We start from the raw sequence: 26,419 nt of genomic DNA, 5'->3' as shown, positions 1-26,419 counted from the left end.
AATTATAACATCTTGGTTATACAAAATTATAACATCTTGGTTATACAATAGAACTATTCTGACAAACCAAAAATAAGATTACATAGCATGTTCTGGCAATTATTTAGATGCTCTTCACTCTTCACAGTTTTTAGCAGTTATTAAAAATGTTTTTAAGCTTTCTCTGGAATTCAGGATAAATACTAGAGCCAGTAAACTGCACAAAATCCATAACCTTTAAACTCCACTTATATTTTACCTGTTTCAAAATTTGTAACTTGACAGATTTTGATTTAAGACTCTCCTCCTATAGATGTACATCCACTTAGGAGTTGGACTTGATGATCTCTAGAGATCCTTTCCAACCCCTATGATTTTGTGGTTCTGTGTTCCTTGAAGAGATCTATAGATATCTGATGCAGTAGGGTCTGTTGGGCACCAAAGCCAGTACTGACCTGAAAATGACCAGCTCATCACAAGAGCAGGAAAGGATGGAAACAATTTCCAGACCCTTTTCAGAGAAGAGCAGATAATGAATTTGAGAGTAGAAGAGAAATCATCTTGACGCTCAGTGCAAAAGCTCTACAAGTTGGTCTTAAAACTAAAAACTGACAAGAAGCTTGACTTGCCAACCATGGAAAAACTAGCATCATGCCTTTGCTTTCATCAGAGGGAGGAAAAGACAGTATTATACACCTCTAATTTTCATTCCCTGAAGTCCATCAGAGGCATTCACTACCATAATGAACTTTCCATATACTTACTAGGTACAGGTAAATAGTAAAGTAATGGAAGCTGATTCAAGCAAAGAAAAGAGTGAGAAAAAAAAAATAACCAAGGTATAAGGACTGCTTTAGAAAGAGAGGTTAACAAAAGTCTACTTTTCCACTAATAGAGAGAAAATTTGTACTCATATACAAATATTTGAAAAATATGAAATGCAAATACATAGTAAAGGTTTAGAGAAAGAGAGGAAATAAACACAAAATGTCATTAAAAAATGAAGAGTATTAGGCAGAATATTAGGTTTTCTTTTGTTAAAGCATAGTCATTTGGTATGGTTTTGTTAGTAACATGAACTGATTTACTAGAGGACACTTAAAGGTGGCTGCATATCTCTAGGGTGAAGAATATACAGTCTTCCTCATGTGAATGAGTAGCAGCCCTGTGCTTCAGAAGGTAAGTGGATTGCAATTCTATGGAATATATCAGCTGTGTTTGGGAGGAAGGAACAGTGAGACCTTGCATGATGGTCTCTGCAATGGGATTCCCTATTGAAGAAGTTTTTTGTCAGCACTACATTAACAGCTGGTCATCTTGCTTTATCACAGTTCTATGAGCAGCAGTTGGAAAAGTGTTTCTGGATTAAAGTGAAAATTTTCCTTTGCTTTTAAGATTTTCTTCTTAAATTTCTATTTCAAACTTTACTTGAAACTAATTGAAACTTGAAAGTTAATTGTAAAAAGAAGCTTTTTTCCTGCTCCCCCCCCCCCCAACTGAGATAATGCCTACTTTTATTTTGAAAAGATTGAAAGCTTTCTTTCTCAGCTTGACAAAAGTGACATGAGTTTAATGTTTCCATGAATTTGAATCTATTGTTTTTCAGTGAAGGTAGTGAAAGTAGCTGGAAAATAACGGGGTCTTAATAAAAAAAAAAAACAAACCAAAAACCCACAACATCTTTTGTTTCATTAGAGAACATTATTTTTCTCACTGAATTTTTGCACTGAAGTTTCTTCTCTATCCCTATCTAGCAGTTTTCTTCTGCTACTTGTGATTGTGGTCTACAGTTCTGCAGCCTCCACATGCTTCCTAAACATGCTGCCTACATGAAAGGGGTTGTAGTTTCACTAAATCAGTCATATGTACTGCAAGAAAAAAGATCCAAAAAGATCCCATTCTGACAAAATAGAAAGAAGGGACTGACCTGAAGGGTCTATTCTAACTTTTTTGCTTCCTACCTGAAAATAAAAGTAGATTGTTCTGAAAATACATGTAACATAAGAAACCAAGAGTAATTGGGCCTCTACAGAGCTCAGTATTTCTCTAAATTCAGCACAAATGGTAGTCCCCACAGTAAGGCCGCCACAAATGTTGATATCACTCCATATCGAAAAGAAGTAGTAAGTACAGCAAACTGCACCTGAGAAATTGCTATTTCCACATAAATATCAAATAATTCCACATCAGATCTCTTCATTTGGGTTTTCCAAATTTTATAAGCTAAAATGACATCAAACTCTTAAATCTAAAACTGTTTACGTCTTAAATTTTCTTTTTTGGAGATATACAGTTAAGGACTTTTGAAGTGACAATCATTTAAAGGGGGTCTGCTAAGTTTACACTAAAATTAATTAGCATAGCTGATGATCATCCATTAAACAGTGGGCAAGCATCTTGACTAAAGTCTTGTTAATAGAAAGAAAAGGAAAGAGAAAAAAGAGAAAAAGAAAAGGAAAAATGAAAAAGGAATTTTATGTAGAATGCGTAAAACAAAAAAAATAAAGTTATGAATGAATTCATAATACGAAGGAAAGATCAATGATCAAAGGTGTCAGTACAGTTTGCCAGGATACTTGTTCATATCAGACTCACTGTGCAAGACGTCAGCTCTTCAGTTATTCACATTTTATCATTAGAAGCAGTAAGATCTGGTTACAGAAATCATTACATGATTATTTCATGCACTGAAAGAACTTATGATGCAAACTACAAAAACTGATTATCCAAGGACAAAATTACAGACTAAGCTGCCATTATTTCAACATTTCCCATACAGTAGTCAAGAAGAATGCTTAAAAATGTCTTTTTCTTTCTTTTTTTTTTTCAGGAAAATTCAAAATTTCAAAAGCATTGAAGCATGAAGAAAAAACATCATAGAATAAATGGACTGTTGTCTTCTCTGTTAATTTTGACTGCCTTCGTATTGTCTATTGCCTTTTTATTTTTACGATGGTTGACTTTGGCGGAGAGTCTGATTGTTGGAAAGTGAGAGCAAAAATAAAACATATTGCAACATGTGTTTTATTGAGACATTAAACACATCTGAGAAGACTGAACATCTTTCTTTACGTGTAATACTTTGTCCTCAGTAAAAATTCTCACATACATTAGGGGTCGTCCTGAGCAAGGCTCATTTCACAGATATATTCCTGTCTGCATGCACAACAGCAGTAGCAATTAGCAGAAAGAAGGGAGAGAGGATTGATGAAAATTTGGTGTTAATTAAAGAATTCTCAGAGGAACATGTCCCAGAGCCAGAGTTGCGTCAGGCCAAATCTGTGGTTGTAGCAACTCGATATAGATCTACTGAAGTCAGAGACTAGTACTAATTGATACCACTTGAATCTTTGCCTTATGAAGTTAAAGAAAATATCAGTAACAACCATAGCTATGAAATCACTAAGATTAAAATAAGCTTTAGAGAAGCAGATGTGCAAGAGCTAATTTCAACTGTGGATGCAATTACCAGAAGCGAGACCTAGAGGCAACATCTGTAGAGACTGAAGGGAAGGAAGCAGAAAACAAAGAAATGCAGCTTATCATCATGCATCCCCAGATGGAGATTTACAGTGACAGTGTTCGTTTTTGGTGTTCAGATCATCACTACAACAGCAGTGCAATGTCTTAGTTTTTATGTGGGAGGGTGTGCCACAGAGAAATGAGAAATCAGGGAGGAATTGCCACACACATAAGACTTACCTGTTTGCTAAAGTTAAGGCCTTAAAAAAAAAAAAAAAAAAAAAAATATATATATATATATATATAAAGAAATAATTTCTCAAGATCTGATCATTCTACATGAGCTAGATGAAGGGCAAAATAGAGTGAAAATGAGACTTGAAATGCATGAGGACTGAACAATGTTTTACACATCTTTAATAAACTTCTGTTTTCCTTAAAAAAAAAAAAAAAAATAGGTCAAAGTTGGCAAAACCCATCGAAGTCAGAACATTTCATAGGTTCAGTGGGTACACTGATGCTCTACAGTTTCACCCAGTTCTGTGAGGGCACTCAGGATACTTTACAGTAGAAAATGAAGAAATAACACCTCCCAGCCATCACAGGTATATGAAACAGAATTTTATTTCCCACACTGCACAACATTCAGTCCAATGACAGAAATGACTTTTTTTTTCCTGGACATAATTAACACATACTGAAACAGACAGCAGGTGAAAAAAAAAGCTCTATTTGTGTCAACTTTTCTTTCTTTTTGTGGAAGATATCAGAGCTAGGGACATCAGACTGCAAGAACGCAAAGCCAGTGCAGGATTCAAATAAATGGGATGCTGTAGAAAGCCAGTTTCCTGAGCTACGTCTCTTTAGAGCTCAGCTGAGATGGAATGCCACTTCACTGAATTTCCATGGTTGCATCACTATCTTTAATTGATAATTTCAGAATCTTTCCGAATAGCAGTTTCAAAGACTGCCCTCCATTTATTTTCTCAGAAAAAAAAAAAAGAATATATATATATACATATATATGTATAGAATACATTTATTAAAGAAAAGAAGCAATAATAGCAAAACGAAAGCAGAAACAACAGAACAGTAACAAGTGCCCGTTGAACTTTGCAGAGAAGTTGTAACAATTCCCATAGGGTGATGAAATTGATTAAGATCCAGAGTGCAGGTGGCATCAGCGCCAAGATAGTAGTTTTAGTAGATTTTAGTTTATAGTAGATAGTAGATAGTAGATTTTAGTTTATAAAACACAAAACAAAACAAAACAAAAGTAATAGGCTAAGTACTGGCCACCTACAGTGGAAAAAAAGTAACATTTACTGACATTTATTTTGTACTAGACTTTTGGTTGCATTTGAATTGGTTTGGCTCAATTTGAGAGACTAAAATATCAGAAAATTGTTTTTTCTCCCATCTGAGTCCTCAACAGCTTGACCAGGTCCAGAGTAACACAGAACAGACTCAAATCTTGGTGACCAGCATTTAAAAAAAAAAAATTAAAAAAAAAAGCTAAGAGTGAAATTCTTCATGGATATAGGAGAAGGACAGCTTTCATAGCTTTGAAAAATGGCTTAAGAGATTTAAGTATATATCTACAATGATCATTTGTCTACCTGGTATGGAGGCTCTGAGTCTTGGGTGATTGTTACAGGAATATTACTGAGCAATCCATTCCTGTTGTGTAAAAATTCCCAGCTGTCTGATAGTAGTAGGTAGCATTGGGAAACGGCTTCTTTTCTGAGATACGGATTTTCTTTTTAAGGAATCAATAAAAGATTCAGAAAGGTTTGCTCCTTACGGGTAATGTCTGAAAAAACAAGCATTTTAATAGTTTTTGCAGTTTAAACTGGCTGGTGGCTGATCACCATGCCGTCGTTCGATCACTTCCCCCTCCCCAGTGGGATGGGGGAAAGAATTGAAAAAAAAGCCCACAAAGTGAAACTTATGAGTTGAGATAAATCTGTTTACAAAGATAAAGAAAAGGGAAAGGATAATAATTATGGCAAACAAATATATGAATGTAAAAATGTATATAACAGTGATGCACAATTTCTCACCATCTTCTGACCAATGCCCATCTCGCCCTCCAAGCAATGGAAGGGAGAGGTGAACTCCCAACCCCTTCAAAACTCCTTCCATTTGAAGTCATACGGTACAGAACGTTCCTTTGACCAGTGTAAATCAGCTCTCCTGATTCTGTTCCTTCCCAACTCCTTGGGCCTTCTGCTTTGTACAGCACTGCTTGCAGCAACTATAAACACTGATGTGTTATCAACATTGTTTTCCTCCAAGAACTAAAACGTAGCATCATATCAGACACCCTGAGGAAAACATTTCTGTCCCAGCTGAAACTAAGACAGTGGTCATCTGTTTTCCAAAGGGTCATGAAATTGTCCATTAGTCTAGTGAATATCTGGGAAGAGGTTAATCTCTTCTGAGGCTTCATCTGACTCCTGTACAGTAAGTAGGAATCATCACAACAAGTCAGAGCTGTGCAAAATTTGCCACTCTTTGGTAATCAGGATTAACATTGAGCAAAACATTTTAGTTAATTTATCAAATTGCTCATTCCTGACTAGTGGAAACATTGCATTTGATTTGGACTGGGGCAAGTGACCAATGTGTGCTTAATTCACTGCCTGAGCCATCAGCACTTCTTTCTGAACATCTTCTTAGTGTGGTAAAATTCAGCTTGCTTTAAATCTCTTCCACTGAAATTTAACTTTAGTTAAATACAATGTTTGTAAATCGTATAGTTAAGAGCAAGCATACTCAGTCACTTAGCTATTAGATAATACCTGATTACCCTGCAGTGTTTTGACTTCACTACCACATCATAAATTTTAATTATGACTCATTTTGCCTCCAAAATCATGTGTTTACTTTTGAAATTAATTAGGAACATGACAAAGAAATATTTACACTTCATTTTCTTTTAAACAACAAACTTCAGAATTTACTTTTTCTTGTTTTTAATTATTTCAACTTAATTTTGATATAAAAAAGTTCTCTGTTATTCCACACTTATACCACATTTTAAGTCACATTTAAAAAGAGGTTGCAAATAGAGCCAATGAGTGAGTTTTTAACCTCTTATATAAGAGAGAAGATTTCTACTGCTTATAGTCACTCTAATTTCCCAGCTCTACAGATGGGTGTTATCTGATTCTAAAGAAAACTTCAGTCCTATCCCCTTCTCTCTCCTGTCCCACCCTTCACAATTTTGGGATTTAAGGCGTTCATACTTTCTACCATCCCTTGTTTGTCTTCTAGTTCTATGAAATGACATCTGTGATGATTTTGGCTGGCTTCTATCTTCATCTCAACCTCATATCCTTCGAGTCAGAAGGAGGATATGCCTCCCTCAATTTCATTATCACTTTCTTCAACAGATAGATCTTGTGATACATCCTGAATTTATTTTTGTTTCATTAGGAGATTCTTCTAAGATCCCATTTTTTACATGAAAACTGAATATGATCTGTGACTCATCACGTTGAGAGATAGTGTTTACCTGCTTGTCTTTTCATAATTTTGGGAGTAAATGAGTCAAATCCTTGAACATCTGCCAGATTTCCTGCCCAGAGAGCCTTACATCTGTTGTCATTTCATGTATGCCACAGAGGTCATATTTCCATTTACTTTATTATAAAGAAAAAAAAATTAAATTATAAATCTAAAAAAAAAACCCACCATCAAAACAAAACCAACCATAAACATATATAACATGCATATTTTTACATTGTCAGTATCTAAATAAAATTCCATCAGTTGTTGTAACACTTTCCAAGGCAGATTTCCTCTCAACAATTTTTTAAATACTGGTTCTCTCTTCCCCGAATTTTGCGTATACATTAATCACCTTCACAGAATCATAGGAATAGAGATAGAAAAAATGGTTCAGATTTGAAGGGACCTCTGGAGGTCATGTGGTCCTACCTATCTGCTCAAAAAGGGACACCAAGTGCAAGCTGCTCAAGTCAATCTAGTTTCTCGAGCAGTGTTCAATTTCCCTTTAACAACATAGTGGCGGAGTGTTATTTGTCCTCATATTCTTAAAAAAAAAAAGCAAAAACAACAACAACAAAGCCTGGTATTCATCACATTTATTGTTTAGTAAATATCCTTTGTTAATTACTCCTTTTTAGCTTTTAAAGTCATAATGTGCTGTGTTTTACTGACAAAAACATTGGCACTGCTGCCAATTTCAGGACATCCGTTTGCATTTTCGGTTGGCATTGTTGCTCTTTTGGACATGTTTAAGTTCAGATTGTCTTTTTAGCCACAGCATACTCCTGTTGGTAATCTTTTCTGATTTCACTTAAATATTCCCTATATCCCATGTGAAGACAAGAATGTTTTTACTCTGTGACTGTTTCTCCCATACCTGTATGCAGAAGTAAATGAGAATTTAATCTCTTACGCCTGGCACAGTAGTAAACAGACAAGAGCATCATATATGCAACAACTTCAGTAGTTAGGTTCTATACTAATTGAAACACAAATTCTTATGTGTTCATGATAATTATATGCAGACATAATACACTTTGTACATAGGTCACTCCAAAAGTAATACCTCCTTTTATTTTCATGGTACCTACAACAGACACATAAAGCACAGTAACACAATTTGATAGAACATATTCTCAACTAAAAATTTTCACATTTTTCAACATGATCACCACAATAAACTATGCATTTTTTCCAGTGGTGAGCAAGAGCTTACATGCTCTTCTTGTAATTTTTACAAGTACAATTTCTGCACCAGAGGAGGTAACCCACTGTTTCACAGCTGCTAAGATGGTGTTTTTAGGAAAATGTTGCCCATTCAGTCCATCTTTAATTGGCCTGAACAGATGGAATCCAGAAAGCACCATATCTGGACTACATGGCAAGCCTGCTCGGACAGTTCTGCCAACGTTGGCAAGGTGCTCCATGCCCTTCCAACTGGTATGGGGCCTACTGACATTGTGCTACAAGAGAAAGGTTGCCTTCTTCTCTGGCCTGATTCTCAAAATATTTCAACTTTCAACTGTCAATATTGCAATGAAGTGGTCTGAGTGGATGAGTGGTTCTGAGTCAAATTTCTTATTTGATGGGAAATTTACATATCACCACTCCATGGACTACTCTATTTTTACTCTGACTTGTAGTGCTGACACCACATCTCATTACAGGTAATCATAAGGAAAATGTTACCTTCAGCCTTGTGTTGGTTTGATAAGTCATAGCAGACTTGCATATGGTGTTCTTTCTATTCCAGTGTGAGCATTCATGGTAACCACTTGCTGCAAACTCTGTGATGTTCCAACATTGTCACTTTTGTTTCCAATTGTGTCCTATTCCAATTTTGTTTCAAGCTACGGCAGGGGAGATTCAGGCTGGACATGAGGAAGTATTACTTTTCAGAAAGGGTGGTCAGGCACTGGAATGGATGCCCAGGGAGGTGGTGGAGTCACCGAGCCTGGGGGTGTTCAAGGAAAGTCTGGATGTTGTGTTGAGGGACATGGTTTAGTAGGAGCTATTGGGAATAGGTGAATGGTTGGACTGGGTGATCTTTTAGGTCTTTTCCAACCTTGGTGATTCTATGATTCTATGATTCAATGAATTAAACCTGATATTCAGCTCCATATATTCAGCTCCAGTTCCTTGCTTGTAATCTGCCTATTACTTTTGATAGTGGAGTTCAGGATCTCGTGTGGAAGAAGCAAAGAAGTAAGTAGGATTGCAACCCTGGACTTTGGGAGAGCTAGCTTTAATCTCTTCAAGGACGTATTTGGAGGTATCCTGTGGACTAGAGAGCTGGAAGATAAGGAGGCCCAAGAGAACGGATTGACACTTAACCATTTCTTCCAAGCACAAGTTGTGCATCCCCAGAAGTAAGAAATCAGCAAAAGGTGTCAGGAGGCCTGTATGGGTGATCAGTGTTCTTATGGATATGCTCAAAGACAGGAAAAAAGTCTACAAAAAAAAAAGTGGAAAAAGTGACTGGCCACTTTGACGTGAACACTTGACAGGGCTTGTGGGGATATAACGATGAAGGCTAAGGTTGACCAAGATCTCATACAATCAGGTCTTAAACACCTCCAAAAATGGGGCACCTGTAACCTCTCTGTGACCTCTCTGTGTTCCATATTTCATCCTAAGACATAATCTAAATCTCCTCTCTTTTAGTCTAAAGCCATTCCCCCTTGTCCTATCACTATCGGTTTATGTAAAAATTTGGTCTCCCGCCTACTTATATGAACCCTTTAAGCACAGAATTGGACATCTGTAGCCTCCAGTGTTCCCCCAGGATCTATTCTGGGTCCAGTCTTGTTTGACATCTTTGTCAGAGACCAGAATGAAGGGATAGAACCCACACTCAGGAAGTTTGCTGATGATATAAAGCTGGGAGTTGTGTCTGACACATTGGAAGGCTGTGCTGCTGTTCAAAAAGAGGTGGACAGACTAGAAATTTGGGCAGAGAGGAATCTTATGAGGTTCAACAAGAGCAAGTGTAGAGTCTTGCACCTGGGAAGGAATAACTGCATGCATCAGTACAGATTAGGGGATGATTTGCTGGAGAGGAGCTCTATGTATCTATGTGGAGAAGGCCCTATGTGTCCTAAGGACAACAGATAGACCATGAGCCAGCAGTGTGCTCATGTAGCCAAGAAGGCCAAAAGTATTTTATGGTGCATTAAAAAGAACGTGGCCAGAGGCAGCAAGAAAAGCAATCCTTCTCCTCTGCTCTACCCTGAGGAAGCCACAATTAGATTGCTGATTCCAGTTCTGGGCTCCTCAGCTCAAGAACTTCTAGAGACAGTCCAATGGAGGGCCACAAGATGATTAAAGCCCTGCAGCATCTCCCATATGAGGAAAGACTGAGAGACATGAGTCTATTCAGCCTGGAGAAGACTGATCATTTTCACTGATGTTGATAAATATCCAAAATGCAGTACTCAAGTGGATGTGTCCGGGCTTTTTTTCAGAAATGTGCAGCAAAAAAACAAGGAGAAGTAGGCGAAAACTGATACCCAAGGTGTTCAATACAAACATGTAAAGAAACCCTCTTTACTGTGAGGATGGAGCACTGAAACAAGTTACCTAGAGAGACTATGGAATCTCTTTCTCCAGAGATGTTCAGTATCCATGTGGACACTTTCCTGTGTGAGCTACTACAGAGAACCTGCTAGAGCAGAGGGACTGGACACTTCAGTGGTCCCTTCCAACCCCTATCACTCTGTGATTTGCACACAGATGATCAGATAGAAATGTTCTTCATTTCATGGTGTTGCAGCTATGCATGGCTGCCCAGCACATGTTTTGTCTTTCATGTCCCTGTTGTCACACACTTCACTGTATTCAAATCCACTGTTTGGTCCTCCACTCAGCAATCACTGAGTCAGTGATTACATTCATACTGAATGTCAGTAGTTTCAGTTTTTTTCCATGTGGAGAAATTCCTTTCCACACCTTTTCTTCATATGCATTTCCATCTCAAAAGCCATTTTGTCAGACTGCCTCTCTCCTGTTTCTGTCACATGGCAACAAAATGTAATGGAATGCTGGCAAAGTGGTTCAACCTCTGCTACCACACTACCAGCATCAAACACTGCTGCCATGGGCCAAGAACATAATAAACTAGGAGACATTACTCCCAGAGCATCCATTATATTAAACAGATCTTCATTTATATGCCTGTTATTTGCCTATTAACATGCCAATTTTATGACATATCTGCTTTTTATTATTAATACCAAGTACTGAAATATGAATATAATTTCCATATTTCACCTGCAAATTTCCAGCCTAAGCTATTTGGCTAACTTCATCTTAAGCATTTCTCAGCTGAGTTAGAATGCTACTTTATCAAAACAACTAGAAATTCTCAGCAGCTATCTAGTTTGCAGAGAAGAGCATTAATGGTTGAGTTTCTATGTGAAATGCCTCCTTGATAACACTGTAGGCTGATATACAGATATAGTTGGTTTCATTGTTAAATTCAGACCCAGATTTGCAGATAGACTTCAAGAGACACTATTTTGCATGCGTAGTATTCTCCAGACACATTCGGAAATGCTTTAAATATTTAATTACTTCTTAGAAGTCCGTCATTAGAAGTTAGAATATTCCATATGGAAAAGTTGCATTGCAGCAGTAACGATCTGAAAAAAGCAAAGCACCCAGAACTGCTTTCTTCCCTCACGTCTTTAGAAATTCCTAGTGTGTTCTCAAATGACTAAGTGAACTAGATCTGGTCTTGGATCTTCTGCTATTAGCCAGAAAGCCATGGCAGCAAGAAAGCCAATTTAACTAACAAGTTCCACATGGCGACCTTCCAGACAGAATACAAGAGCAAATTCCCCCCCCACCAGAAAAACTGATATTCCCACATCACAGTAAGAGTAACAGAGTAACATCAAAGCAACCCTGTGGCCTGTGGAGGCTGACACCCCAAAAGTGTCATTTGACTTTGGTAATGGAAAAGACAAATTATACTCTGGCCTCCTTACAAACAGAGCAAAGCCACAATTAATAACTCGGATTTAAAGACTTTGAAAATGTTCTAGAAATTGCTAATAAATTCCAGTAGAGTCAATAGGAAGAGATTTGTTCTTCACGCAATTAGAAAACTCAATTAGTATTGAAACCTCAAAGCTAGGATCTGTTCAAAATGGGTTAGACTCCTAATATGTTTACATGGCAAAACATACTTTTTCAGCTTATCAGGATGCTGCACATGTTCTATGTGGTATGAATCTTGGATTAATCAGAAACATACTATTTCCTAATGCCCCAAGGCAGTATCTAGGAACAACAATGGCTAAGATTAACATTCATATATTCTGTATATCAATATTAAATATTAATATTTTAATACCTTATAGTGTGTTAGCAAGTTTCTGTCCCTCTGTACTAGCTTAGCAAAATGTTATGTAAGACAGAACTCAATGCTTACATTATATTGCTTCTGCACTAGACAGATACAGGAGTAAGCTGCTTAAAGAGTACAGAGTAATATCAAGCTAATATTTTGATAGTAAGTTAGTCAAGCATTATGCAAATATTATTCACTCTATTGAAAAAAATTGATAACACAGCAAGTGGTTCACTTGAACAGAACCACCCAGTGAACTGATGTTAGTGTATTGGTAGCTCTTGGGAGAGGTGATAGAAGTCTGAAAGAGGTAAAGCTTTTTTGTCTTAAAACAGAAGACACATTTTTTTCCCTTTAGATTTTCCAGTTTTGCAAAAAGTCATAGAATCATAAAATCACAGAATGGTTTGGGTCGGAAAAGACCTTTAAGATCACCTAGTTCCAACCCCTGCTGTAGACAGGAACATCTATCTGCAGACAGGTTGCTTCCAGCCCCATCCAGCCTGATTTTGAGTGCTTCCAGAGAGAGGGGGCATCCACAACCTATCTGGGCAACTTGTTCCAGAGTCTCACCACCCTCACAGTACAGAAATTCTTCCTAATATCTAGTCTAAATCTACACTCGTTCGGGTTAAAACCATTTCCCTTCATCCTGTCTCTAAATGCCCATTTAAGAAGCCCACCTCTCAGCTTTCCTGTAGGTCCTTTTCAGCTTTCCTGTTGCCTCCTGGACATCTGCAGATTTTCTACAATGGACAGGTTTTGCTATGTATTTGGGTGAGGTCAAAAGTAGTCAGTGAAGAATCTCTTACTTGTACTGTAAACTGCTGTCTGTGAATACATCAATATGGATAAGATGATTTTGGACACATTACATACCTACAACAATTTCAGCTCCATGGAAAGAACAGAGTGAATCTAGGAAGTGCTACTGTGGCACTTGACAAGTGTGTTTCTTAACTTATTAAGAAATATTATTTGTGCTGCATTAGTAATTACAGATGTTTTTCTTCTATTGTTACCACAGTAATTTTTATACGGTATTCCATTAAATGTGCATTATCACTTTTACATAATATGTAGTGAAGAAAAAGATATAGGCTCCTCCAAATATATTTTTCTTTCCCCTCCCCTCATGTTTAATGTGTAAGTGTGCAACCAAGTCCTTGACTTACTTAAAACCAGAGGTATGGACACGGTATCCAACCATCTCTACTAATGTTACATGCATAGAATGAGTATAAAAAGAAAAAAAAGACTCCTACACTCTTTCCACAGATATGCTATCACAGTTCCACAGCAGACAAGCTTTTTCTGGAGCTGTGGGGGAAGTAAAAGGATATGCTTCTCAAGAAACAGAGACAGAAAAAAACCATTTGGTCACACTGGATTTTTGACAATGACACCAGCAAGTCCAAAATATCTTCTTTTTTACGCAGAATTTCTAATTGCCAAGTTGCCTTGCTTCAGCACTTGAGATCTAGCCTCTCCTTAATTGCTCTCTCTTCCATTTTTCTCTTCCTTTTTTTGAGTATGAGAGTTCTTCTTATTTGGACTGTTGCATTTTCCCCCTGTGTTTATTCCAGTCAAAGCTTAGCTGGGAGGCATACAGAAATCAGCACAGATGAGCAGTGCCCCTCCATCAGTAGCACTGGGAACCAGGCCAACAGTTTCCTTGGTGCTGTGCAGTGGAACATTTATCCAGACAAACAATGTATTCTTAAAACAGGTCGCTAATGCAGATAGACTGATAGAGTTGTATTATTAAAAAAACAACACCACAGTGATGACAACAAACAAAACCCAGCAAAACAAAACAAAGAATACTGGGGGAAAAGCTGGTTTTGTCAGTGATATTAGCTGATCTTACAGTCACTTAGCGTTTTAGAGTTACTGTTTATTAAATTCAGCAAACTGATTTGAAGTATATTTACAAAGGGCTCTTTTTGGACAGCACATAAAGCCACACAGTAATTTCTTTAGCCACTGCATCAATTGGTGGATGTAATTTTTAATATGTCGTCAAAATATTAGACTTCCAAAGTGCAGGGTGAACTTTTTCTGAGCTTATCCTTTCAGAATTTTACACTCACTGCTAGAGATATTGACTTGAATATTACGCCTTGGTGAGTTAGTTTTCCTTCTATTCTTGCTGAATAACTTCACATTCTTCTGTCTCCATTAATCAATCAGTGCCTTCTTCTACATTTCTTTCCAAGACATCTGTGCAAAACTTTTCAGCTTTTCCCAGAAAGAAGAAAGCAAAATGAAGAAACACTGCATGCTTGAATTGTATGCAGCAAAAAGAAGGATCTGTGAAAATTTTTGACTGCTACCTTGATGTGCAGTGAGAACTTTATAGAGTAACCTGCAACTTTGGCTTCCATTCCAAGAAGTTCCTCTGCTTCTTTCCAATGACTATAGCTGTATTTTACTTATGATGAACAGCAACAGTATAATTTCAGGCAGAATTTGGACAGATGATACTGGGCAGCCTCATTACATTTGTGGAATATCACTGTCTTCAATTTGATTGCATGGACTGAGCATAAGTGAGTGAAAGATGTGCCATAATCTTTCTATATGTTACGATTATGAAAGAATTTCACAAATGATTTCCTCATATTTATTAACATGACACCATATTAGGAGTTATGAGAATTGCACTGCTTTTCTTCACCTTATTTATTACTAACGCACTTTGACTAATGCTTCAATTCCTTAATACCTATACGAAATAACTGTGTATAGTACATAAAGCTGGTTCTGGAAGCCTCAACTCCAACCCTCTTCTCTCTTGCCTCATAAATTTTATTACAATTTACTGATTAGTGCATGAGGTTTTAAGCTATTCCTTTTTCTCAACAGCAAAATATATTTTTGTAGGTCAGCTCTCTCCTGCTGCCCAGCACCTAAGGTCAGAGCACTGTCCTGGAAGATAATGCTTCCGAAGAAGCTGATGCAGCTTCAGATTTCCAGACTCAGGATGCATAAAATGAATTTATTACTACCTGGCTTCATCCTGAACCCCCTGTAAGTACCTTCAAAAGACAGCTTGGCAGTGCTGGTTGTATTTTTAAATTCCTAAAAGCGGTACAAGTCTGTTTAAACATATGCTGGTCCTGTGATGCAAGTCTGTTTTATCTACATGAAAGTCCAGATGATCACGGAAACCTGTTGCACTGACTATTTATTACAAACCGAAGTTAGACTAATATCAAGCCCATCTGAGCAGCAGTCACAATAAATAATGTTTTACTGCCTCATGAAGAAACTCATGAAGAAACAAGGTCCTCTCTTCAAGGAGAATTCGTGAGTTGTGTCAGCCAATGCAACTTGGTAAGAAGCCATACAAGCCGTCCGTGGCCAGGTGTCTTGGATTGGAAGTACCCCAGGAGAGATGGCAGAGGAAAGACCTCCATGCAAGGCAAAACATCAATAAGTACTTGTTGTTGAAAGCAGCATAAAAAAAAAGATTTATCTTTGTGGTGAAGCAGTTCAGATAAGGCTTTGAAGAAAGGAAAAACTGCATGTACAAATGTTGTGTGCTAACCTGTTAAGCAACCTTTCATTGACTCTACTCCTTCCCAGTGGGATGGGGAGAGAATTAGAAAAAAAAAAAAAAAAAGAAAACGAAGTAGAACTCACAGGTTGAGATAAAAAATATTTTGTGAGACAGAAAAAGAAGAGTGAAATAATAGTGATGTTAATCATACACTTAGGTTGCTCCAAAGTAATGCCACCTATTTATTTTCACAGAAACTTGAGTAGATACAGTTTGATACATTATTTGATAGAGCAAATTCTCAGCTACAAAACACTATTCAATAGTCACCACCATTAGCTATTCATTTTTGACAGTCTTGAAGAGACTGAATTCTGTGCTCATAAAAATCGGCACCAATGGAGGTTATACAGTCACTGTTGCTGCCACTGTTAAAATGTACCATCCAGCACATCATTGTTCTCATATCCATTCTTGTTCCCCACAAGCATTCAGCAAGTGTTGATGACTGTCAATAAGGTGTCACTTTTTCTGCATGAAGGAATTCAGTTCCACACTTTTGCTTCACAAGCATGTCAGACACTATCTTGCCAGACTGCCCCTTTGCTGCCACTTGTTGCACAGCAACGAAATATAGTGGATATTAATGGAAAGGTTTAACTTCTACTGCCATACCATTGACATCCAATACAGAATGATAGAATGATAGAGTCCTTGAAGATGAAAAAGGCCATTAAGGCCATCTAGTCCAACCATCAACCTAGCATCACCATGCCCACAAAACCATATCCCTTAGTGCCACATTTACTCTCTTCTTGAAAACCTCCAGGGATGGTAACTCCACTACCTCCTTGGCCAGCTTATTCCAACAACTCACCGCACTAGCTAAGATGAAATTTTTCCTGGTGCAACTTAAATACATTATATCTCATTCCATCTATAGTTAATCTAGTGATAGAAAGAGGCTGACCTCCACCTCACCACATCTTCCTTGTAGTCAGTTGTAGAGAATGATAAGATCTCCCATGAATTTCCCCTTTTCCTAAACAGTCCCAGTTTCCTCAGCTGCTCATTACAAGATTTGTGCTCCAGACTCCTCACCAGTTTTGTTGCCCTTCTCTGGACATACTCCAGGACCTCAATATTTTTCCAGTAGTGAGGGGCCCAAAGCCAATGCTGAGAATGTGATAAAATAGGAGGAATTACTTTCAGAGCAATCCTTACACATATGTGCATATATACCATATAAACACAGATATACACAAGAAAAATGATTGACAACTCAATTGCTCACTACTTGCCAACTAATGCCCAGCCAGTCCCTCTGCAGTGGCAGCGCCCTTCAGCCAAATCCCCTCAGTTTTGTTTTTCTCACATAATGTCATACAGTATGAGGCAAATCCCTTTGGTCATTTTAGGTCATCTTTCCTGGTTCTGTCCCCTACCATCTCCTTGTGCCCCAGCTCCCTCACTGGCAGGACAGTACAAGAAGCTGAAAAGGTGAAGTGTCCTTGGTTCCATGCAGCACTGCTCTGCATCAGCTAAGACATTTACATGATCAACAATGTCTTTTCTCCTGAAACTAGGATGTAACATCATATCAAGCAATGAGGAAAATCAGCTCTATCTCAGCTTTATTAAGGACTAATAAACAGCTACAATAACAAAAATGAGAAAAGATAACAAAGCAAAATATAACAAAAGACAACAAAAGAAGTCAAACGAACAGAAGTTGCAAAGATGGTACAGCTGTTGTAGGGCTGATCAGCAGGATCTGATACAGCTAAATGGTGAGTGGGACCACGGTTGCAGTGTATGTCATCACATGCAGTATGTATGTGACGACACATCAGCCATTGCCCAAAGAGCACAGATTTACTGACCTGATGGGCTACAAAAGGACAAATCCTGAAGTAGGGGGTAGAAGCTATTCCAAGAAGCACAAAAACAACAGCATGACTGTATGCAGTCAAGCTCATACCAGAGACTGACAGGAAAAAAAATGTTCATCCCCGAAGAGCTATATGAATATTTCTTTCCTCTGACATTTCCTTACAAATAGCTTTTCTACAGAGTAACAGAAGTTAAGGAATAAATCTTAGAAATCAGCATAAATAATCATATCAAACAGCAAAGTTCCCTTACTTCTATCTGAATAACAAAAAATTATGTATATATAAATATGTACTTGAAAAATAACAGAGAATCTTATCCTGAACTACTAAAACTACTGGTTTGTGGAGAAAATCAGAATCCAGGAGCTGAATTTAGTTGCTTGTAACATGCATACACACCAGAGCAATTTCAGAGGCCATATTCAGATGCTTCGCTGAGTTTGGCATAGGTGACACAAGACCCATGTTGTTCTGAAGTGTCTGCTTGGAGGACAGATGGAATAATTTATGGCATCTCAAGTAGACTCCCATGTTTAAGCAACTGGATCCCATCTTAGAGTGCTTTACAAATATTATTTCAGATAAATGCAGAGGCAATAATTGTATTGTACCAAAGCAAAACCTTGCTCTTCAGCTTGATGCTTCTCTTCTTACATCGGCACACAGAGATACATATCAGGATAAATGCATTTATACACTTAGGCATATGTATATACCTATATTGTGAGTGTCTGAAAATGAAGATTCTGTGACTGTAATTGAAGCAGAACATCTTTGGTCTTGTCACTGATTCTCACCACATGCCAAGCGACATTATTTATTGAATGGAAAATCTAGGCAGGCCTCCAACTCAGAACAGAAAGTCAGAAGAAGCTTCATTCTTTTTTCTGAAGTCTGTACAAGAATCAAGCGTAGTGAAAGAGTACGAGAAGCCAGGGAAATATCAGGTTTATTTTTCCATCTGGAAAACCAGTCTGCAGGTAAAGCTAAGTAGAAGCAGGGATGAAACAATAGAGACATAACAAATAGAGTGTTATTAGAACTCTGATTTTCCGCTGTATGGATTTTCTATTACTATTTCATGCTTATGAAACAAAGACATAGGCAGCTCCGTTGTTTTGATTACTCCAGGTAATTGTTATTACAGTTGAGGTCTTGAAAATGAATTGAGTCTGCTGACTCACTCTATACAGACTATTTCTGGCTTTACAGTAGAACTTTATAATAAGTACTAGTAGCTGTAAATACAGTTGATATACAAATACAGGTGGACACTGACTGTAATTGACTATTAATTTTGTATGCAAATAACTTCAGACTGTGAAGAAAACACTTCATAGATTTAAATAGAATTGTGCCCCACTGTTTGGCTTTGTTCCCTTACAGCTCAAAGCAATAGTGGGAAATAGCAAGTCTAGGCTTCTGCAAAGGCAATATCACATGTGGGATTCTTGGTACTACACCCAGAGTAGGTAGTAACCTCTACTGAAACAGGATAGAATAATTATAAAATTATTATTTGCAGAGATATAATTATCATTTATGCTTAGTGTTAAGCAAAATATTTAGCTTTCAGAAAAGTGGATTCAACCTTTCCAGATCTTAATGCAAGGAAGTTCCATTATTTCACTGATAAAATTAAATCTTTGGTTATGATGACCTCATTACTTGTCCAAGAAATCTAGCCAATTTTAATGGGAAATGTGGGTAAAGAAATTAAACCTACCTTGAACTGCATTCCCCCAGTGAAGGTCAATCAGCTGGCATTAGCCTTATGTAATAGTTCACTAGTATCAGCTTGTTCATCTGTCTGACTAATTGCAGGTAGGATGAATGGATATAAAACTAAAACGTGTGAAAGTCTTCTATGTAGAAATGAAGAAATGACACAAACCAACAAAAGCTATTCTAGTTTATATAGAAATATAGTTGTTTCCTTCTTCAGAAGTTGTTTCCTCCTTCAGAAGTTGTTTTCTTCTTCAACTGGTCACATACCTTGTTTTGAAGTGGCTGACTCTTGTACATAGCTGGTAGACAATGGCTCAATGGATCAATGGCTGATCGAGATTGGTGATGATTGGTGTCTCTCAGGGGTCAGTAATGAAACTGGTGCTGTTTAATGTCTCCATCAGTGAGAATGACCGTGAAATTGAGAGTCCCCTCAGTGAGTTTGTGGATGCGTGGTGCAGCTTGCTTGCCAGAAAAGTGGTGTGGCATCCAGAGCGACCTAGACAGGCTGAACAGTGGGCCCAGGTGGACTTCATGAGGTTTAGTGAATCCGAGCACAAGGTCATGGACATGGGTTGTGGCAACATCCACTTAGTACAAGGTTGGGGCTGAAACAATGGAACACAGCCCTGACAAAAAGGACCTGGGGTTAGTGATGGATGGGAAGCTGGTCATGAGCTGAAAGTGTGCCCTTGATGTCCAAACAAGCCAACTATGGCCTGGGATTCATTGAAAGTAGTGAGGTCAGCAGGTCGAGGTAGGTGATCCTGACTCATTTCTCTGTGCTGGTGATACCTCACTTACAGTATAATAAATATCATTTAGTTCCACCTCCCCACGTCTCATCAGGAACACCTTCCGCTATGTCAGATTGCTCAAACACCCATCCAACCTGGACTTGAACATTTCCAGGGATGCAGTATCCACAGCTTCTCTGGATAAGATATTCCAATGCCTCACCACTCTCATCATGAATAATATCTTCCTAATATCTAATTTAAACCCACCCTTCATTATTGAAAAACCATTATCCCTTGTGCTGTCACTATAATCCCTGAAAAAGATTGTCTCCTCCCCTTTCCTGGAGGCCTCCTTTAGATACTGCTATAAAGCCTTTCCAGAGCATTCTCTTTTCTATGCCTTTCTAGATAGGATAGGTATTTCAGCCCTCAGACAATCTTCACAGTCCTCCTCTGTACATGCTAAAACAGTGTGATGCAAGATTCCAAGTCTTAGTGTTTTAGTGTCTTAGAAGAGTGAGTAGTGAGGGAGAATCACTTCCTCATCAAGAAAAAGTATTTTTGGTGGAAGCCAGGATATGGTTGGCTTGCTAGGCTGCAGTTTGCTGTCTTGTGTTCCTTCTCCTCAAGACTGCTCATAGTCCACTTATTGCTCCTCTGTGAGGAAGCTGTATGCTTTCATGAGGATCCCCATCAGTCTCCTCTGGGCTGAACGAACCAAGTGACCTCAGATGCTTCTCACACATCTTGCTCTCTAGATCCTGTTAGTGGTGGTTACAGTGAGTTTAAGCTACTTTTGCAGTTGCCCCAGTCCAGGTGCAGGACCTTACACTTATTCTTGTTAACTTCACGAGGTTCATGTGGGCCTATTTCTCAAGCATTCACAAAGACCTTCTGGATGGCATCCCTTTTTTCCAGCACACTGACTACAGCATAGATCTTGGTGTGATCTGCAAACTTGTTGAACATGCACTGAATCATGAAGCATAAAAGTTCGTATGTAGCTGACAGTTTGAATAACGTCTCAACTGTTATCACTGACGTAATAATGAATAATGTTTAAGCAGGAGGTAGAATCTCTGCTATGAAAGACCACTTGCACATAAAAAGTGTGTGAAGGGACTAATTTTTTAGATATGTATGATTTTGTATTGTGATTTCTCACCTTACATCCAAGCCTGATTTTAATGGTATGCACCACATTTTATACATATTGTCACAGCTGCAGTGATGGCTTTCATCCATCTGTAAGACAAGTCTATGTCCTTCTTTAGTATCTGGAGAGACAGAATATTTAGACAATAGTTTGTTCATAGTTTGACTAATTCAAAGAGATTACATTCCAGTTACAAGTATTCAGTATTTCATTCAGTAAACATAAAGTTTAATTCATTATTTTCCCCTTGTCTTAGTCTTCTTGTTGACAGTACCACTTCCAAATAGGCCAGTTTACCCTCACAGAAAAAAAATCAATTAGGAAATAAGATTGATATAAATTATATACTTTAGAAAGAATATTCAATCACCCTCCATATGGACTTACAATTAGATAAGTAACTGGAATACTAAATTTCCTACTGTTGAACAAAATTGATTATCAAGTTTTTTCTTTTCAGTGTTCTAAATCCAATGCATGTATTAAAATACAAATAAAGAATGCCACAATTTTCTGTTGGACTGTTCAGATCCTTATTAATTTTGAAAACAATGGAAATTAAATAAAAATGAAGAACTTTCCCCATGTGAGACTGAAGAATCCTCTTCTTTCTTCTATTTCAGGGATGCAGCGGACTTTCACATTTTGCACTCCGTTATGCATCTATTTTCTGAAATTTTGAATCACAGTGCCCAAGTAGGTTTTCTCTTACAAATCTCAGAAGAATTGTTCTCAAGGCTCACTTCCCATACTGGCTCCACTTTCTATGGAACTGAACTGCATGAGATCACCTCTGTTAACAGCAAAGATGACTAGTGTGATACTAACTCTGTCACTGTATAGGGATGCTAAGGATAATTTGGATTCATCGTGTCAGACAGCAGGAGCTCAAGAGATTTTACCACAATTTGCTATTTCTCTTGAGAGTGATTTGTCCTAGTCTGCACTCCTGCAGCTGATTCATCTCTTCACAGGTATGCTGCAGCTTTTTTGTACATTATATACTGTTATTCATAACAAAGGAAATGCAGTAAACACTGGTTGTATTTCTTATCCAGGTGTTGGAGTTTCTAAATCGAGAAGCAACAGTTTAGGCCTCAGAAAATACTGAGGATGTCTGAAGCATGTTCTCAAGGATTAAACAGCAGTCAAAGCTTTGTTGGACCATATTTTCATAATCATTTAAAAAATTTTGAGGCAATGAGCAAAGAGAGGAGTTGAAAACTCAATGCTATCCTTAGAAGCACAAACTTAGGAAGATGAAAGAGCCTTTGTATTGTAGCATGGAACGAAGATCGTGAGGAATTTATTAGAATCACCATTTCAAGTCACATGTTCTAAGCTTGAGCACCAAAATTACCAGTAACATTTGGAAAAATAGATCTCTAAAACAAGAAAATACAGGCAGCTCCTCTAGGACCTATTGAAGCCAGCTGTATAATGAAGTAGAACCCCCATAATAAAAACTTCTCAAGGGATACTCAAGAACTGCCATGTTTATCAGCTCCTTGATTACTTATTATTGCTCAGAATAAGCAGTTAATGATGTGGAAACCTTACTAAATATATCTCAGCACATTTCCTGTCTACTCATAGATTGCACGAGATCATTCCTAGAGGAAAACTGCAAGGCTGATTGGTAGCATTTCCTGTTACCCAGACTTAGCCTTTCATTCACAGCCCTTGTTCAAAAAAGCTGGATCATGTTACCAGCCAAAGGAAGAGCACAAGTCAGTCTTATAAAACAAAAATGTTTGCTCTGCACAATTTCTATAATCAGAATGCTAGAGCAATGTGACTGTTTTGGTGTTTGCTGGTAGGACCAGAAAACAGTATCAACTTTCTTCTTCTGCTGCACCTTTACTTTCCTCACCCTTCAATTAGTAATTTTAGTTTTTCCTTTAAATTCAGATTTCAACATTAATAACTTTCAGTTAGGCATTTACAAAGCCAAGTAGATATAACTCTGTTCCCCAAGAGATGGAAATACCAGTTGTGACAACAAAAGTTATTCCCAAACTGGTTATCCTACCCCATACTGCATCCGTATGTACAACATGGTCAATCTTGTTGCAGTAAGCTTGGATAAGTTTGACTTTCCAAGTATTTTGTGGTACCTTTTCATAATACTGGTGCATTGGTGTAAAATCTAAATTTATCTTCTAGATTTTAGATTAATTAATTGTTTTTTTTAGGAATTTATTTTGAGTTATATACTTCCAATTCAGAGTTCTCTTGACAGAACTGGAACTACAGATTCTCTATCAAGTATTTGATTCACAGTCTTCAAATTGCTTTTCATTTTGGGTAACCAGAGAATATCTGCCATTCAAAATGACTACCTTCTGTAAATGAAGCACACAATTTAAATCCCACTTTATATTACGTATGTGCAATATGTAGTGATATACTAGTATGCCATAAACTTTAAAGAGATTAAATAATTACTGCCATTAAAAAAAAGTTGTCACTATCAAATTAAGTTTTTGTTTACCTAATTACAGTCCTGATCTATCTGAAGTCTTTCAGAACTGGGAGTTTAAAATTATAGGAAGACTTGATTGCATTATATGAAATACATTGTAGGCCCCATTACAACAAACCCTACATCCATTCTCTTTTCAAAGACACATTCATTAACTTCAATATAGAAATGAATATTTTCAGAAGAAATTGTGAAAGAACTACCATTTAGCCTGAACATCAGAACTTCTTCACTAAGCCTTTTTCTTCAGTTTATAAAGTCTCCCATTCCATTAGGCCTGCTTATCATTTTCCTGAGCTCCACAGATATTTCCTGAAGAAAAATACCAGAAACATATCTGCATCTGAATAATAAAGCAATGATGTTTCTATGTGCAAAAAACACCACAAAAGAGGTAATATTTTTTCTTGAAGATGGCTAGTGCTTTCTGTCACTGCTGTGCTACAATGGGAGATGAGAAGGATTTGTTTTATTACCTGTTTTAATATCTGATCATTATGTGCTGCCAGAGTCATTAGAGATGAGATATAGCACTCTGGATGGCCTTGTCTGTATTTTTTATACAATCCCTTATTTTTGAACAGATCTAGGACTACAACAGCAACAACATGTGGATCCTCTTCACTGCTTGTTTCAGCCATAGCTACTTATTATCTTGGATATGTTAAGCATCACAAGAGACCTCCTGTCTGGTTAGCTAGTACCTAAAACTCATGTTAATGGTAGTTCATGAATTTTTATAAGTGTTCCTGAGGTAACACTGGATGTACCTGATGATCAGCTCACAAGTCCCTCAGTCAGAACAAGATTGACTGGTAACATTTTTATTTTGTTTTCTTCTGGTTCTGGCTTTTTTTTTTTTTTTTTTTTTTTTTTTTTTAAGAATAGCTGTTGTAATAATAATAATAACAATAAATCTCATCACTGCACTTATTTATTCAGACAATTCACACTTTTGATGTTATATACAAAATAAAGTTCATTTAGAACAAGATTCATTTTCACATGCAATCTGCCCTTTAATTCAAAATCTTTACAGGGTAGAAAATGGAAAACATTATTGAAAGTTTATTATTAAATAAGTACGCTATCATGAAGAAAGTATTTGCAAGTTAAAAAAAAAAAGAATGTTTTAGAGGAAAAAAAAAAAAAAAAAGGATTTATTAAACATAATATGAAGCATTGGAAAGTTTTGTTCTGAGACCACAAGACAGGAAGCAACAACTTCTCATTTGGTTTGCTTAATACAAATTTGTAGGAATGGAAATAATGAAGAAGTATAACCTAATTTTCAAACAATCCTCATTGCGAACAAAAATAATAATAGCAACTATGTTTGTTTACCTCAACACTAGCGTGCTAAATGTTAGCTTGCATACAAAAATACTTGAGAAATTGAAAGGAAGATGGGGTGTCCAATATTCATACAATACTAGATTATTGATGTAGGAGAAATAATTTTAAACTGGGAGAGGGTAGATTTAGACTAGATATCAGGGAGAAATTCTTTACTGTGTGGCTAGTGAGACACTGGAAGACGTTTCCCAGAGAGGTTGTGGATGCCCCCTCCCTGGAAACACTCAAGGCAAGGCTGGATGGGGCTGTGAGCAACCTGGTCTAGTGAGAAGTGGGTTGGAAAGAGGTGATATTAAGGGTCCCTTACAATACAGACTATTCTGTGATTCTATACTTGGAATACTATAGTTGAAAGACTTGACATTTGAAGACAATATGAACTGAAGGTCACAGGACTTCTATTATTATTAAATCTGGAGAGTATTGTAGATCAGTAAGTAAATTATTTCCTTCTGAATTTACTAGAGGTTTACTGTTTAGAAAAGACTTTGAGTTCCAAACAAGTTTTAAACAGACTAAAAACATCATCAACTACATCATTAATTCATCAATGAGAGATTCTCTACAGATGAATCAATTTCCATATTGTTATAACATTGATAAAATGTATAGACTTTGTTAGTCCTTTTAGACATCACAAATCCTTCTGCAATGTAATTATTCACTAACTGGAAAACAGATTTGACAGTTTTACTTGTCTGGCTAAAATTACCTGCCAATGGCTAAATGAGGTGTCTGTCACAATGGGAGTCTCCTGCTAGTCCAGCAATAAAGGTTTTAAAATTTGATTAGGTATACCTTACTAAGATTCAGGCACTGATTGTTATTATCCAGGATGAGAATTAAATTAACTGCAAAACTTGTATTAATGTTTATACTAATACTTTGTCTCATGTATTATGCAAATTAAATCCTTAGCCAAGGAAAGAATTAAGGGAAGGCTATATGACAAAGTCTGTACATTTGAGTGGGAACTTGAGAGAGGAAATAAGAATTTTTATATATCTCACATATTGAAATGGAAGTATTTGGTTGTGTAACGTCTAGCTTCCTAACCTAGTTATCCAAGTAAAGCTTCCACCAACCCTAATAAAATAATAGCCTTTAGCAAACAAAAAATGAAAGCTGATACAACAAGTTTTTTGACCAGCTTCCTGTTATTACCTAGAAATGAGACCTGAGATTCAAAGAATCTTTAGTATTTAATAAATGAGCAAAAAATATGTGCAGTGAAAGGATGGTTT

The sequence above is a fragment of the Centrocercus urophasianus genome, unplaced genomic scaffold (genome assembly GCF_019232065.1).
Source record: "Centrocercus urophasianus isolate 14NV4802_14NV808 unplaced genomic scaffold, USGS_Curo_1.0 seq_31, whole genome shotgun sequence".
Taxonomy (NCBI): Eukaryota; Metazoa; Chordata; class Aves; order Galliformes; family Phasianidae; genus Centrocercus; species Centrocercus urophasianus.
Note: the sequence above shows the minus strand (reverse complement) of the source record.